The 17,455-nt window shown below is 41.6% G+C and overlaps 1 protein-coding gene across 10 annotated transcripts in view; it reads right to left on the reverse strand.

Annotated features, from left to right (window-relative positions):
- hdac5 (histone deacetylase 5) overlaps nt 1-17,455 on the reverse strand; it is a 277,929-nt gene that overhangs the window by 123,472 nt on the left and 137,002 nt on the right. The window contains exon 4 of one of the 10 annotated variants that reach the window (XM_055657259.1): nt 7,937-8,033. The exons of the other annotated variants lie outside the window; for them this stretch is intronic. The gene's annotated coding sequence lies outside the window, so the exon portion shown is untranslated. The remainder of the gene's footprint in view (nt 1-7,936; nt 8,034-17,455) is intronic. 10 annotated transcript variants of the gene reach the window in all.

The raw sequence follows: 17,455 nt of genomic DNA on the forward strand, positions 1-17,455 counted from the left end.
TTTCTGACTGCAAGGGACCTACATTTGTTTTAACTAATCTCTTTCTTTTCACATATCTATAAAACCTTTTGCAGTCAGTTTTTATGTTCCCTGCCAGTTTTCTTTCATAATCTATTTTTCCTTTCCTAATTAAGCCCTTTGTCCTCCTCTGCTGGTCTCTGAATTTCTCCCAGTCCTCTGGTATGCTGCTTTTTCTGGCTAATTTGTACACATCATCCTTCGCTTTGATACTATCCCTGATTTCCCTTGTTATCCACGGATGCACTACCTTCCCTGATTTATTCTTTTGCCAAACTGGGATGAACAATTTTTGTAGTTCATCCATGCAGTCTTTAAATGTCTACCATTGCATATCCACCGTCAACCCTTTTAGAATTAATTGCCAGTCAATCATGGCCAATTCACGTCTCATACCCTCAAAGTTACCTTTCTTTAAGTTCAGAACCATTGTTTCTGAATTAACAATGTCACGCTCCATCCTAATGAAGAACTCAACCATATTATGGCCACTCTTGCTCAAGGGGGCACGTACAACAAGACTGCTAACTAACCCTTCCTCATTACTCAATACCCAGTCTAACATAGCCTGCTCTCTCGTTGGTTCCTCTATATGTTGATTTAGATAACTATCCCGCATACATTCCAAGAAATCCTCTTCCTCAGCACCCCTGCCAATTTGATTCACCCAATCTATATGTAGATTGAAGTCACCCATTATAACTGTTTTGCCTTTGTCGCACGCATTTCTAATTTCCTGTTTGGTACCATCTCCAACTTCACTACTACTGTTAGGTGGCCTGTACACAACACCCACCAGCGTTTTCTGCCCCTTAGTGTTTCGCAGCTCTACCCATACCGATTCCACATCCTCCAAACTAATGTCCTTCCTTTCCATTGCGTTAATCTCCTCTCTAACCAGCAACGCTACCCCACCTCCTTTTCCTTTCTCTCTATCCCTCCTGAATATTGAATATCCCTGGATGTTCAGCTCCCAGCCTTGGTCACCCTGGAGCCATATCTCCGTGAACATTTTTGATTTTTCCCTTCTTAAGTCTAGACGTATTGAAAACAATTGTACTGCTGACCAAGGAGTATTAACTTAGTAGTACACTGGGATGCAACATTATTGTTTATATGAACAAATTATTTCATTCCTGATTACAATGGTATATATGCACAGATTTTTTTTTTGTCATGCAAGATGTAACAAAATAGAATATTAGAGCAATTAACATTGTGAATCAGTGATTTGGAACTAGGTATAGCTTTCAGATACAGAAAAAGATTGAAATATAGAGGATATAAGAAAGAACAAACAGGAAAGTCTGAGACAAGGTGGAAAACAGGAGAAACTAAATGGCATCAGAGTGATAATGCAAAATAAAAGAATGCAACATTCGGAACAAAAGGCTTGACAAGATAAGATGTTGATGCCAAATAATTATTTGATATTATCATTGGACGTTGGAGTGAAGTCTGAAAATCTGAAAGAACGTTTCAAGTCAATAGCCTTTTAATGTAAAGATGATTGTCCTTAACTATTCTTCTCTCCATTAATAGTATCTGACCTGCTGAATACTAGTGTTTCATTGTGTTTAGTTTTTATTCCATTCTGCAGGCAACTCCTTTAATGAGAAGTTGGATGCAGTTATCATCGACACTCATCATCAAATAGCATCACTTTAAATTGATTTAATGACATTAATTTTTTTTAATGAAGAGTTGATCTCTACTTATGTCTCCACCATTAAGGCAGTTGAATTATCACAATCACAAGCATTAACCCGAGATATTTCTGTGCCAATTGTATTATGTTCAATTTCCTCATGTCCCTAAAAAACATCAAATGATTCCCAATTATTGACTCAGCAACCATTACATAAATTAATCAAACAAAAATCAAGGGAAACAGAAGCATAATTATGTAGTCGTTTTTAACTGTTGACAATGCATTGCCTCCCCAAAAAATGCATGATTACATAGACATAACATCATATTGTACACTAAAGAAATTTCATAAGGTGTGAATGATGGGGAGACAAAGTTGACCTCAATACTCAGGAATAGAAAGGAATACAATAATCACTGAAGGTTCTAACTCGCATCTGTAATACTTCAATTGGGAAGTGCATATACGGATGCAATAGGAGTAATAATCATATAACCATATAACAATTACAGCACGGAAACAGGCCATCTCGGCCCTACAAGTCCGTGCCGAACAACTTTTTTCCCTTAGTCCCACCTGCCTGCACTCATAATGACATTCAAAAGTCTAGTTATTCAGGCTCACATAATTAATGGATTTTTATGAGCAATGCCAGCAAACTGCTTATGTATATGTACTCTTAATTATAAACCAGAAAAGGAGAAAATATGGGGAATTACAAAAACAGGATGTGAAATAGATTTAGAATGAAAGCTAATTTAGACAATATGGCAAAGTTAAAAAAAATGTAATCACTTCCACAACACATGGGATCATTTATGAGCAATATCTGACAAAATGGAAGCCATTTAATGGGAACAAAACAAAACAAAAGGCCCATGCTGCAAGATGCCAGCTCCACTTTTTCTCAATTACAGACGAACCGCATGTTACAACTGTTTGGGTAACGGAAATCCACTCTTGTAGAATTCACAAATCCCTATTCAAAAATTAAGATGTGGAATAAAATTTACTCTCACAGAATTTATGCAAAAAAGCAGCGAATAAATAACGCAACATTTGCTATATAGTTTAGTTTAGTTTAGAGATACAGTGCGGAAACAGGCCCTTCGGCCCACCGGGTCCGCGCCGACCAGAAATCCCCGCATATTAACACTATCCTACTCACGCTAGAGACAAGTTTTACATTTACCAAGCCAATTTACCTACATATCTGTACATCTTTGTGGGAAGAAATCGAAGATCTTGGAGAAATCCCACGTGGTCACGGGGAGAACGTACAAACTCCGTACAGACAGCACCCATAGTCGGGATCAAACCCGGATCTCCGGCAGCAACTCTACCGCTGTGCCACTGTGCCGCACGTGCTTTTCTTCACCAACATGCATTTCGTACAGTTACGGACAGTTACCTTGAAAGGCAACATCCCTCCACCACCGAAAGTGGGTATTGACTGAATATACAAAATATGCATTCAGTTCTGTTTTGAAAAGTTATTATCAAACTTGTATCCATCACTCATCCACATTATATTCCAAAACATAATAGAATATTAATATGCTTAGAGGAGTCAGCTGTAGAACTACTGCCTTGCAGCGGCAGAGACCCGGGTTCGATCCTGACTACGGGTGCTATCTGTACGGAATTACAGGTGCACAACCTTTTATCCGAAAGCCTTGGGACCAGACACTTGTCGGATTTCGGACTTTTTCGGATTTCAGAATGGAAGATTTTTAGCGTAGATTAGGTAGGTAGCGCGGGCGGTTTGAAAAGTCTGGAGCAGCTACCTCCTCCCCAGAGACCGGGAGAATCATTGCATAAATGTTAGTCAGTTAGTTTGGAGGGATTTTATGTGGTGGTGGTGGTGTAGGGGTGAAGGGGGAAACTTTAATTCTTAGTCCCCTACCTACCTGGTCGGCGACTCCCAACCTCGCGGAGCTGGGGGCTCCGTCCGGCCGCGGGCGGCGCCGGTTGTAGCTCCGACCCCGGCAACTCTACCCCTGGCTGCGAGGCGCTCCAAATCCAGCGCGGCCCGCGGCCGGACGTCCCAGCTCCGCGAATGTCGGGAGTCGGCGACGTCGCAGCGCTGGGATACCAGCGGGGAGCGAGCAATGCCTTACCGGGTCGCCGTGCGGCAAGCTCCGGAGCGCTGTGGCCGCCTTCTTCCAACATTCGCGGAGCGTCGCTGGATTTGGAGCCGCGGAGCTGGGGGCTCCGTCCGGCCGCGGGCGGCGCCGGTTGTAGCTCCGACCCCGGCAACTTTACCCCTGGCTGCGCGGCTCCAAATCCAGCGACGCTCCGCGATGTTGTGTGTCGGCGGCCACAGCGCTCCGGAGCTTGCCGCACGGCGACCCGGTAAGGCATTGCCCGCTCCCAGCGCTGCGACGCTGCCGACTCCCGACATTCGCGGAGCTGGGGCGTCCGGCCGCGGGCCGCGCTGGATTTGGAGCGCCTCGCAGCCAGGGGTAGAGTTGCCGGGGTCGGAGCTACAACCTGCGCCGCCCGCGGCCCCACCGGCCACAGCGCTGCGGAGCTTGCTGCACAGCGACCCGGTAAGGCATTGACCGCTCCCCGCCTCTCCGACCAGGTAGGGGACTAAGAATTAAAGTTTACCCCTTCACCCCCCCTTCACATAAAAGCCCTCCAAACTAACTGACTAACATTTAAGCAATGATTTACAGATGTTTAAGCGTCTCCCGGTCTCCAGGGAGGAGGCAGCCGCTACAGTAGTACAGACCTGGGTTGACCGTGGGTCGTTTTGGGTCAGGTTTGGCGCCAAACGCGAGCTTTGGTGCGCAGACGACATCTGGAAAAAATGGCCGGTTTTCGGAGCTTTTCGGTTTCTGGAACACCGGATAAAAGGTTGTGCATCTGTAGTACGTTCTCCCCGTGATCTGTTTGGGTTTTCACCAAGATCTTCCGTTTCTAACCCACACTCCAAAGACATACAGGTAGGTTAATTGGCTTGGTATAAATGTAATTGTCCCTAGTGTTAGTAGGATTGTGTTAGTGTGCGGGTATCTCTTGTCGGTGCGAACTCGGTGGGCCGATGGACCTGTTTCCACGCCTTATCTCTAAACTAAACCAAGCTTAACATCAAAAGGCCACCACCCGTCAGATAACCTTTTCAAACTTTCTTAAGGTTATGCTCCCTGACCATTGAACCTCCTGCTAAAATGTAATTCAGATATATATGACGTTCAGTACCTCTATTTAAATCTATCCTTAATCCTTTCGCTCACAAATGAACTTCAGTTTCCCTAGTTCTTGTGCAATTGAACACACATAAAACTGGCGACAATGTAATATTTTTTGCACCTCATTAACCTCAAAGCCTCTACAAAATGTTGCGCTCCAAACTGTACAAAATAAATTAGCTAAAGTCAAACCAGTATTTTGTAAAGAGTTGGAATAGCTTTTTGTACTCCATTGTCTCAAAATTCAATTGCTTAATGGTGCTTTGGCTGTGTTGTACAATTAAGATAGATTGTATCCAGCATGAAACACATTATTGACTGGTTTGAAGTTGTTTTGTGTCACACCGAAAATGCAGGACACATCTGGTCACGGATCTCCTGGTGCCAGGGGCTTCAGAAAAATTGTGTTGGGATATACAGGATGATGGCATTGTTGGCGTAACACTCCCTGCGGCGCACAGCAAGAGATCTTGAATTATGGTGCAGACAGTATCTGGCACTGGATACTCCCTGGAAAACATTGTGTACTTGGTGTAGCTCATATGGGGTATCTGTCAGGTTATCTAATCTAGAGGCAAAAGCCAATAAATTATTTTCACTCTTCAGACCTCCATCTTACTGCATCAGATGCCAGTCTGCATGCCATGATTCCCCTCCATCCCCTCCCACCGAATTGCCACATCAAATGATAGAAACATTGGGTGTTAATATTCACATAATATTCTGTTAATATTCATATCTCCAAACTTCCACCCAAATTCCACATTGAGTTGCCAAACTTGCTTCCCCTTCCCCACCCAACTAGATAGCTGTATGCCACTGTTAATTTCAGGATTCCATCCACGCATTACTGCTTCTGGTCCGATTTCCACATCCCCACCAATTCCATGCAAATGTCCTACACATCGTCCTTGAGACACAGACTTAACGTTGGTGGCAAAAGGTACAAGAGAGATGCAAGTCTCTACCTGCAGGGAGGTTGAAATAGAATCAATCAGTTCCTCCAGGAAATAATTAGATAGGTACTTGAAACAGAGCAACTTGCAAGGTAATGGGGAATAGCAGGGAAAAATATTATTTTACATGGAACCAGCACAAATTCAAGGGGCCGAATAACCTCGAGCTGTGCACTGATAATTCCATGATTCTATATCGGCTCAACTACGTTTTGCCAGTGAAATAGATTCTAACATGAAGGTTCTCTTTACAATCTTGTTCAAACAAAAAACATCAGTGGTTTAATAACATTACATTATCAAAATTCAAAGTACAAACAAAATACTTCCACAGATTAGAAAAGCACCTCTCCAGAAAGTTGTAAACTTCATGTACATTTAATAATTTTAAAGACTATTGGAGCAACAGAGAGATTATGGAAGCATATTTTTAATAATTGTAGATATTTATTTTATTAATTCATGGTACGTGGAGTTTGCAGGCTGAGCCAGTATTTAATAGACAATAGATGTAGGAGTAGGCCATTTGGCCCTTTGAGCCAGCACCGCCATTCAATGTGATCATGACTGATCATCCCCAATCAGTACCCCATTCCTGCCTTCTCCCCATATCCCCTGACTCTGCTATTTTTATAAGCCCTATCTAGCTCTCTCTTGAAAGCATCCAGAGAACCCGCCTCCACTGCCTTCTGAGGCAGAGAATTCCACAGACTCACCGCTCTCTGTGAGAAAAAGTGTTTCCTCGTCTCTGTTCTAAATGGCTTACTCCTTATTCTTAAACTGTGGCCCCTGGTTCTGGACTCCCCCAACATCGGGAACATGTTTCCTGCCTCTAGCGTGTCCAAACCCTTAACAATCTTATATGTTTCAATGAGATAGCCACTCATCCTTTTAAACTCCAGAGTGTACAAGCCCAGCTGCTCTATTCTCTCAGCATATGGCAGTCCCGCCATCCCGGGAATTAGCCTTGTAAACCTACACTGCACTCCCTCAATAGCAAAAATATCCTTCCTCAAATTAGGGGACCAAAACTGTACACAATACTCCAGGTGTGGTCTCACTAGGGCTCTGTACAACTGCAGAAGGACCTCTTTGCTCCTATATTCGATTCCTCTTGTTATAAAGGCCAACATGCCATTTGCTTTCTTCACTGCCTGCTGTACCTGCATGCTTACTTTCATAGACTGATGTACAAGGACCCCCAGATCCCGTTGTAGTTCCCCTTTTCCCAACTGGATGCCATTTAGATAGTAATCTGCCTTCCTGTTTTTGCTACCAATGTGGATAACCTCACATTTATCTGCATTAAACTTCATCTGCCATGCATCTGCCCACTCCCCCAACCTGTCCAAGTCACCCTGCATTCTCATAGCATCCTCACACTGCCACCTAGCTTTGTGTCATCTGCAAATTTGCTAATGTTGCTTTGAATCCCTTCATCCAAATCATTGATGTTTATTGTAAATAGCTGCGGTCCCAGCACCAAGCCTTGCGGTACCCCACCAGTCACTGCTTGCCATTCTGAAAGGGACCCGTTAATCCCTACTCTTTGTTTTCTGTCTGCCAACCACTTCTCTATCCATATCAGCACTCTACCCCCAATACCATGTGCCCTAATTTTGCCCAATAATCTCCTATGTGGGACCTTATCAAATGCTTTCTGAAAGTCCAGGCACATTATATCCACTGGCTCTCCCTTGTCCATTTTCCAAGTTCCAATCTTCAAAAAATTCGAGAAGATTAGTCAAGCATGATTTCCCCTATGTTACTCCTGTTACTGCTAACCAAATGTTCAGCTATCTCATCTTTTATAATTGACTCCAGCATCTTCCCCACCACCGATGTCAGGCTAACTGGTCTATAATTCCGTTTTCTCTCTCCCGCCTTTCTTAAAGGTAGACAAGGCCAAAGGTTAGGCTGATCAGAAGATTATAAAAGAACATTACTCAGTAATCGTACACATTACCAGACACTCAAGTTGAAATTCAGAGCACGTTAGATGTTCAATTATTACTTTGTATCGGTCTGTACTTAACAGACTGATGCTTAACAAGCCAATGTAATTTGTATTCTACATGGAAAACATCCAAGTGTGGAATGAAAGAGCAAGATACCTTAAATTACCCGTCTGAAGATTTGCAAGCCTTATCTTTAATGGCTTCTTTGCATCAAGAATTGTTTCTTTAGATTAAATTGTTGCACCCTGATTTTCTGAAAAGGTAACAAATCAAATTAAAGAACTTAAATTAAAAAGAATGAAATAACTAAAGACTGACCTTATTCATAAGTACATGAAGTGATGGGACTTTGGCTTTAGTTCTTATAGCAAAATCTAATAAAAAATATTTTTTTAATGATGTAAAAAGTTATAGGTTCAATGGTGAAACAAAAGGTTTCTGCATGAAAATGGGCCAGATTACAGGCCTGTTGATGCTAGTAAGAATTTAATTGTTTCGTTGTTTGTACACATGACAATTAAACCCTCTTAAATCTTGAACTTATTTTGCCACATTAACCGTCATACATCTGAAGTTATGACTGGAACTTGAATCTATGGGAGTGACCAAGTTTCAACATAAATTTCAACAGAATGCTATAAATAGTTTGAATATACATCTGTATGGAAGCTCTATTTTACTGTAAAATATCAGAATTTATTTAGCTACACTGAGATTTTGCAAAGTATGTCTGTCAGACTCGTTCCAATTCAATACTCTTAAAGCATACAGATCAGAGAGATTGAGTAAAAAGTCAGCAGTGAAATGCAATTGAAGATTAGGTCAAGAAAATTGTTCATCCAGCGCAAGTTTAGTGCCCAAAATTGATTGTCAATCTGTCTTCTGAAGAGGGCTTGGTAAACTGAGAAGTCTTACAAATTTCCAGTGTTTGCTTATTAATGTAATAATTATCTAATTTTTCCTAGTTATGATGAAAGGTACTTGACCTGAAACTTTAACCGCTTCTCCGCGGATGCTTGTTTCAAACAGTTTATTTGTCCATCTGATTTCCAGCAACTTCCATTTTTACTTTTTATTCAATAAATCCATTTGAAAGTGAATGCCACCCTTAAAAAAAAGTTTTTTGAAAGATTGCAGTCAATATGGAGAATGTACATCTGCGATATGAGGATCATAAAGAAACTGTATTCTATATCTTAGTCAGTGTAGTGAAGGGTTTAATATACAACTGTAATATTCCTTGAAGCTAAGAAAGATCAAGCAAGGGTACGATACAATCTAGTAATCAAAATATGATGGAAGATTCTCTCTACTTTTAGCCTGCTATAATTGCTCTTAATATTGGTCAGGTGAAAAAAAAAGCACTCAATTTCACTACAACCCTAAGAAATGGCATAGTGTTCAGGTAATCCAGATTGCTGAGCCAGTGTAAATTATTTGGAATAAAACTGACAGATGTGACACAGAATGGTTTCCCCCACCCACCCCCGAAAAATTAAAGTGACTCGAAGATAATGCGAGTTGTACAAATTTTATTTTAGACTTAACCATCCGAATAAGTATCCCGACCCGAAACATCAGCTGTCCATTCCCTCCACAAGTGCTGCTTGACCTGCTGAGATCTTCCAACACTCTATGTTTGTGCCTATGCAACTGATTCTTTGGATGCTCAGTAAAGGTAATTAGAATAAAACTACCTCGACTGTAGACTTGATTTGTAAAGGTAAGTATGCAACTGCTTGTTTTTGTTTTTGATTGTCAGCTGTTCACAGGCAATTAATTCTAACGAGATTAATTGAGAAACGTGGCACAAATTCTTTATCCCACGTCAATAAAATACACCCATTATGTAATCACTGTGCAATGATGCAAAGCTGGGTGACAGTACGAGCTGTAAAAGCAAAGGCTGGGAAATTCAGGGAGATAAAGAAAGACTGCATGAATGGGCAAGGATATGACAAATGGATGTGATGTGGGGAATATGTTGGGTCATCTAGACTTGGAGAAAAATAGAGATACAGAATTTTAAATTACGATTGTAATCATTGAGCCATAGGTTTTCTTCTACACCAATCATTCAATGCTATATATAATTAGGAAGCAAATTGTATGTTGGCCTCTGGGACGAAAGAATTTGTGAACAGGTGTAAAGAAATCCTACTTCAATTAAAAAGGAGTGGTGAGACTGCACTTAGAATAGCCTGCACAATGCACTAGTGTTAGAAGAAGAGCAGTGAATATTCATCAGATTCATTCCTGGGATAGGGTATTCATTTCAATGAATAACGTTTACCATGAATGGACCAATACTCTTTGGAGATTAGGAAAATAGAAGGTGATTTCATTGAAAAAGACAAAATTATTATTTGCAAACCAGCATCTGTTTCTAAAATTAATATGCAGCTTGACAGTGCATGCATGACTGATGAATCCCTTAGCTGGGGTATCTGGAACCAGGGTCATAGTTTCAAAGTATGGGTGTGACCATTCAAGACTGGAACAAGAAGATTTTTCTTCAGCCAGAATATATTATTTTACTACTGGTGGCTGTGGACGCACAGTCACCAAATATATTCCAGACAAAATATTTTTGGATATTTCAGGGAATCAATGATTTTGGAATGAAAGCAGGATAAATGATACTAAGGGGAAAGATTAGTCACAATCTTCTTAAATGGCAACATAGGCCTGAGAGGTTGAATAGCCTTTCTTACTCCTATTCCTTAAAGAAGCATTAAGGATTCACCCTGGGGGTTACTTTATTATGTTTTCCAGGTTATATTTTCTAACACCACACAAACAATTTTATCTCAGTAAAATTCTGACAATACCAATTAAATAAATAGTTAGATAAATAGTACGCAGCCTTTATAAATGGGAATAGACGACAGAAGCATACTTAACCTGAAAACTAAGTTATCATGAAAACATTTTCTATATTGAAAAACAATTTCATACAAGATAAACCTTTATTGTAGTTGGAAACAGTTAAAATGAACCATATGTCAATGCCAAATTGCAAATTGCAGCTTGAACAAAAAACTCACAAAAATTGAGTCTATATCAAAGACGACGTGAGATGAGGCGACAAAGGTGGAACTTGAGAGGAGAGAGTGGTTTGAATGGTATATGGAGTGAATTTATGTTGCCTGGCACCTGACAGCATAATGCCAAAGAATGAAACACAGGAGAACAAGCGTGACTTGAATTAAGTTCAGTCAGTGATCACAAGTGGGTAGTCAAAAATGCTGAAGAAACTCAGCGGGTGAGGCAGCATCAATGGAGAGGAGGAAGAAGCGGCGTTTCGGGTTGAGACCCTACTTCAGACTGATGTGGGGGGGGGGGGGGGTTGGGAAAAAGTAAGGAAGAGGTGGAGACAGTAGGCTTGTGGGAGAGCTGGGAAGGGGAGGGGAAGGAGGGAGAAAGCAAGGACTATCTGAAATTGGAGAATAGACAATAGGTGCAGGAGTAGGCCATTCGGCCCTTCGAGCCAGCACCGCCATTCAATGTGATCATGGCTGATCATCCCCAATCAGTACCCTGTTCCTGCCTTCTCCCCATATTCCCTGACTATGCTATCTTTAAGAGCCCTATCGAGCTCTCTCTTGAAAGCATCCAGAGAACCCGCCTCCACCGCCCTCTGCGGCAGAGAAGTCAATATTCATACCGCTGGGGTGTAAACTGCCCAAGTGAAATATGAGGTGCTGTTCCTCCAACTTGCGCTGGGCCTCACTCTGGCAATGGACAAAAGGTCCTTCTGAAAGGACCTCATATTTCGCTTGGGCAGTTTACACCCCAGCGGTATGAACATTGACCTCCAATTTCAGATAGTCCTTGCTTTCTCCCTCCTTCCCCTCCCCAGCTCTCCCTCAAGCCTACTATCTCTGCCTCTTCCTTTCTCCCCCCCCCCCCCCCCCCCCCGACATTAGTCCGAAGAAGGGTCTTGATCCAAAACAACGCCTATTCCTTCTCTCCATGGATGCTGCCTCACCGGCTGAGTTTCTCCAGCATTTTTTGTCTAGCTTCGGTTTTTCCAGCATCTGCGGTTCTTTCTTGAACATGTCAGGTGGGAGTATCTGGAGTCATAGAATGTTGTGTTGGAGACTGAAAATCATGTCTTTGCCCTTTACAATGTTCAACTAGAGTGGAAAATTGTGAGTGATAGTGGTCCAGGACTAAATATAGGACTGAAGTTAAACAAGTTGACAAAAAAGGGGTCAACAATTACAACAAAGGTCTGTGACTCATCTGTCTATGAATGGACTCTCACACATGCATCATATGCATGAGTCTGGAAGAGAAAGGGCTAGGTGAATTCCTGTTGGGGCAACTGAGGAAATAAATTGGTGTAGTGAAAAATCATATATATTACAGAGGAAAGCAAGTAAGACAATTTTATTCAAATTCAAAGCTTCTGTGAAACAATTCCTACTTTATATTGACATTGAACTTACCTTATAATGATAAAGTCAAAGTCAATGTGGGCTAGTGGAAAAAAAGAGTGGGAGGGGAAACTCCCTGGAGATGCATTAGACCCATTGGGTTTAACACCACATGCAGCGCAACTTTAGTGTGACGTTAAATTGCATTTACAAGGAGCCCTAAGGAATTTATTGGATCTCTTACCACATTTTAAACCTACCTGGAGTTAATTAAAATGTTTACAAAGCACACTTTTTATATAGGGTTTGTGTAATTTACAATGCTCTCACTTTCCCCTTTATATAGGGTTTATATAGGCATTTTATATAGGCATTTTCTTTCTTTTTTAGTTCTAGAGAAGTATATGTTTTTATAGATTATGTGTCTTCTGTGTGTCTTTTTAACTTGGACTTGACTCTCTGAACAACTGCACAAGAGTTCCTATGTGTGTAAGCACAAATGGCAAATACAGTTTTTGACCTTTGACCTTGAACGCTGCAAACTATATGCTTTAATTGTTTATTTTAACTATTGGCCTTTTAAACTCATGTGAATAGAGAGAGGGTAGACAGAAAATGCTGTAGAAACTCAGCGGGACAGGCAGCATCTCTGGAGAGAAGGAATGGGTGACGTTTCGGGTCGGGGCCCTTCTTCAGACTGATAGTGTATAGTGAGAGCTTCCTTTTAGCAAAATTTAACAGCTAAATCTTGCCATGACCAGCATCCACAGCTAAAGCACAACGTGTCATGAAACACATGTGTCCTTTTTGCAATTGGTTACAGACAAAAGGCAGGGACTAAAGTGAGTGAATGCTTTTTTCCCCAAACTGGAGCGAGGTATGCATTGGGTTCCTTTAAGCAGTCAGTAAAAGAGACACGATACAAAATTTAGTATGGTAAATAGGGAGTACGAAAGCAGCAGAAGCAGGAATATATAACAACTGAATTGGTTTAACATTATAAGAGGAATTAATAATTTCAGTTTTGTGGTCAGACTGGAACTGATATTATAAGAGAATACCACATCAGATATATTCCAATTTATGAAAAAAAATCAAGGAGCAGGCATTTATTGTTCAAGGCCACAGATTTATAATAATTGATAATAATTGGAGGGCTATCAAGTTTTGGAACACACCATATGAAAGACTGGTGGATGCAGATTTCAGAGAAACGTTCAAAAGCCATCTATTTGAAAATGACTAATTTGGGGGAATTGTTGGGGTGTTGGACTAATTAGACAGCCCTTTATGAGAGCTAGCAGAGCAATGATTAATCAAATGGCTTCCTTCGATATTGCAAGAGCTCATGGTTATTTACCTAATACCTTTAATTTGAAAACACTGAATTATTGAGATTTCACCTAAATCATCTAAAATAACTGCACTGAAACTTTTAGGAGACAACTTTTAGGAGACTATTTACATCTTGTATACTTATCCCCATGATCGTCTGGTTTTACCCAATCAGAGGCATCATACTCTCCCTACAGCTAACAAGCTTATTTTGCTTCTTTCCTAGTTCTGATGAAGAGTCTTTGACATGAGATATTGACTGTTTCTTTTCCTACAGATATGGCTTGAGTGTTTCCAGCATATTCAAAATTAGTTTATCGGGAATTACAGAAACTTGAGAGGACTGCATACCAAAATCTATTGATGGGATACCAATCATTGATCAGACAGGAGTTAGATGTCAAAAGGTTGAACATGGTTCAGGAGGTGGGTTAGTGTCATTGATGATAAGAAACATAAAACAATAAAGAAACTCTATTGGGTCATATTTTGACACTTGAATAATCTCATTTAAGTCAAGTTCATTCCTAAAAAAAACAATTTTGGATTTGAATTCAGTCCATAGTTTCCTTGCATGGACTGATAGAGCATGCAATAATTGCTTTTTAAAATCAATAATTACCCACCCATCCAACAGAACAAATAACAATATAATAAACACCTAGAATGTGAACTTATATTCCACAATTTGAAAATAAATTAACAAGTGAAATAAGTACGTTTTTTAAAAAGATTCGGTTGGAAACGGTCAATTCCATGGAGATCAGCTGAAGAAATTATGTTCTAGGAGTTACAGGTATAAAGAGTTCAACAAGCCATAATTAGTACATAGCTAAAAGTGAAACGCCCTGGGTTTGTGATGCCATCTTTACCAAAGTTAAATTCAGCTTCCTAAGAACCAGGCTAAATAAATCTGCGGTATCAATTTCTCTGAAAAATTAATTGCTCAGTATTTAAAGATAACTTTATCCAAAATAACAATGCTAATTTAAATTGTTCAAAAATACTTCAAGATTGACTGCAATGCAGAATAGAACACTGATTTATCATCCAAATTTGCAATCAATCAGACTGATCAGCTGAATGTTTTTTTTTAATTACATCCATAAAGTTCTGAACTTGAAGTTCAATTCAGATTGTATCAAAAGCCCACTGATCGAATTATTGCAATTGGAAATAGTAAACATCGCACCAATGTCATCAGAAAATATAATGTAAAATTGCGATTTAGTACATAACATCAGAATCGATTTAGAGATAGGTGCTTCATCCCAATCTTAATTACTTTACATTGGAATGATTGGTATAACAGGGCTCAAAATTAGCAGTTTCCCAGGTACCAATGATTACCCAAAGCGCAGCCCGGCAACCTGAATGCCGACTCATTTTGCCCGGTTTAGCATTGCAGGTACTGGTTTATACCGAAGATAAGACACAAAAAATTGTAGTAACTCAGCGGGTCAGGCAGTATCTCTGGAGAAAAGGAATGTGACATTTTGTGTCGGCGGCAGTAACAAGCTGTAGTGCGGGGCAAAGATACTAGGTGCAGGGTGATGGAGGGTCAGAGTGAATGGCGTGCCCCGCACAGCGGCTCCTCCTCCTCCTCCCGCACCCCGCCTGCCCTGATAGTGGCCGCTGCTTGCCACTCCGCCATATGCCCTTTCAAAACAAACCCTCCTGCATGCTGAGGCTGGGAAGGAAGAAGGGGGAGGCCCCCTTTCGCCGTCTGAGGCACCTGCACCACTCGGCCCCGCACCTTCCTGTTGGCTGGCGGAGGAGGGGAGGCGGTGATGAGGAGATCCTCCCCCTTTGGCGGTGGCGTGGCACTTGGCAGTGGACAGGGATGGCCAAGGCAGCGGGGCATGATGCCATCCGTGTCCGATAAGCGCTGACCTTCCTTTCTCCCCCACCTCCTCTCTCTCTCTCTCTCTCTCTCTCTTGTACATCCCCCTCCGCCCCCCCCCTTATCCTGAGACCCCTCCTCTCTATCCCGCACTGATCCCCATTCCCCTATTTAGTCCTCTCTGACAGCCCCTGTGCTCCCTTCCCCATCTACCCCCCCCCCAATCTATTAATCCTGCACTGCTCCCCCCATCCATCCTGTACTGATCCCACCCCTTCATCCTGTACTGATCCCCCCCATTTATCCCGTACTGACCAACCCTCCATGTACCCTGGACCGATTTCCCCCCCCAATCCATTCTGTAGTGATTGTCCCATTCATCTTTTACTGATCCCCGCCATTCATCCTGTACTGATCCCCTCATTCATCCTGTACTGAACCCCACCATTCATCCTGTCCTCCATTCATCCTTCGCTGATCACCCATTCATCCTGCGCTGATCCCCAATTCATCCAGTAGCAATCCCCCAACTCCTGTAGCGATCCCTCCCCCATTCATTCTGTAGTGAACCTCCATTCCTCATGTAGTGATCCCCCCTCATTCATCCTGTAGTAGTCCCCCATTCATCCATGAGCCCTCCCTTCATCTTGCACAGACCCTCCGATCCACACTGTACTGACCCCCTCCCATTCATCCTGTACTGATCCACCCATTCATCCTGTCCTGATCCTCCCATTCATCCTGTACTGATCCTCCCATTCATCCTGCCCTGATCCCCCTGCTCCATCCATCCTGTACTGATCCCCCCATTCAAGAAGAATGGGGGATCAGTCTGAAGAAGTGTCTCGACCCGAAACGTTGCCCATTTCCTTCGCTCCATAGATGCTGCCTCACCCGCTGAGTTTCTCCAGCATTTTTGTCTACCCCATTCATCTTGTACAGATTCCCCCCCATTCATTCTGTACTTATCCCCCCCATCCATCCTGTACTGATCCCCCCATCCAATCTGCACAGATCCACCCCCTCCATCCCGTACTGATCCACCCATTCAACTCCTCTGACTTCCCCCGCGCTCTTCCCTCACAATTTTACCTACTCCAACCAACACGCCTCTGCCTCAATCCATCTATTCAGCAACAATTGCCTTCTCAACTCCCCTCCCCCCCCCTCCATTTCCTTGCAACCTGTACATTTTGTTGTGGATAAATTATGTGGGAAGCGAGAGTGTTTCTGTACCAATAGCAATAACGACCCATGCTATGGCCATGTCATGATAATTTTCAGTCCTTCACAGAAAACACGCCTGCATCAATCAGTAGTGTGCATAGTTAAGCATATATGTTACCATGGTTCAGGTTTTATTGACACAGGTTGATCATACGCTGAATAATCCAACCACATTTTTGTTTGGAAGTGGAAAGAAATAATACAAATTGCATTCATTGCAATGTGTAAAAAGAGTTGAGACACTGTATTATAATTTTGCTGCATGTCATTGTGGTATATATCATGTCTTGATTGGTGAATATGTTTAGTTTGTGACTTTATTTCAAGCAGAAATAATATGTGAATGCTTCATTGAGAATAATTCCGACTGGTAACTATGCACTTCGTCCGAGTACATTATTGCACGCGCCGTGCAAGCCGTCTTAAATGACCACCTAAACTGACATTTGGCAACCTAAAAAGCTGCTGAGGTTGCCCGGCTGGCAACAGGGGAAAAAAGTTAAGTGAGTGCCCTGTATAATTAACAGTACTCTAAAAGAAGCTCAACCTCAAGGAAAATATTAATTTCGACTGTAAAAGGAATAATAGTTAATAGATAAATTAATACTAACAACAATACTCATTGTTTGACATTTTAGCATAATTATGATGTTTTAATCTGCAATGGAACTAGGACCAATAATACAGCATAGCTAAGAGATCTTAAACATTTACAATTTTCTGAATACAGCAGTGTGGCTGTCAACTTTATTTTAATCATATCTACTTAAACAAACAATGCATAAGTACAACAAATACAATTAGGTATTTACATTGATTGACAATGAGCAGAACTTTACTTGCATTTATTCTGTAATCAGAGGGTGAAAGGGAATTTCCCCAATAATT

This window comes from Leucoraja erinacea, chromosome 27, assembly GCF_028641065.1.
Source record: "Leucoraja erinacea ecotype New England chromosome 27, Leri_hhj_1, whole genome shotgun sequence".
NCBI classification, from domain to species: domain Eukaryota; kingdom Metazoa; phylum Chordata; class Chondrichthyes; order Rajiformes; family Rajidae; genus Leucoraja; species Leucoraja erinaceus.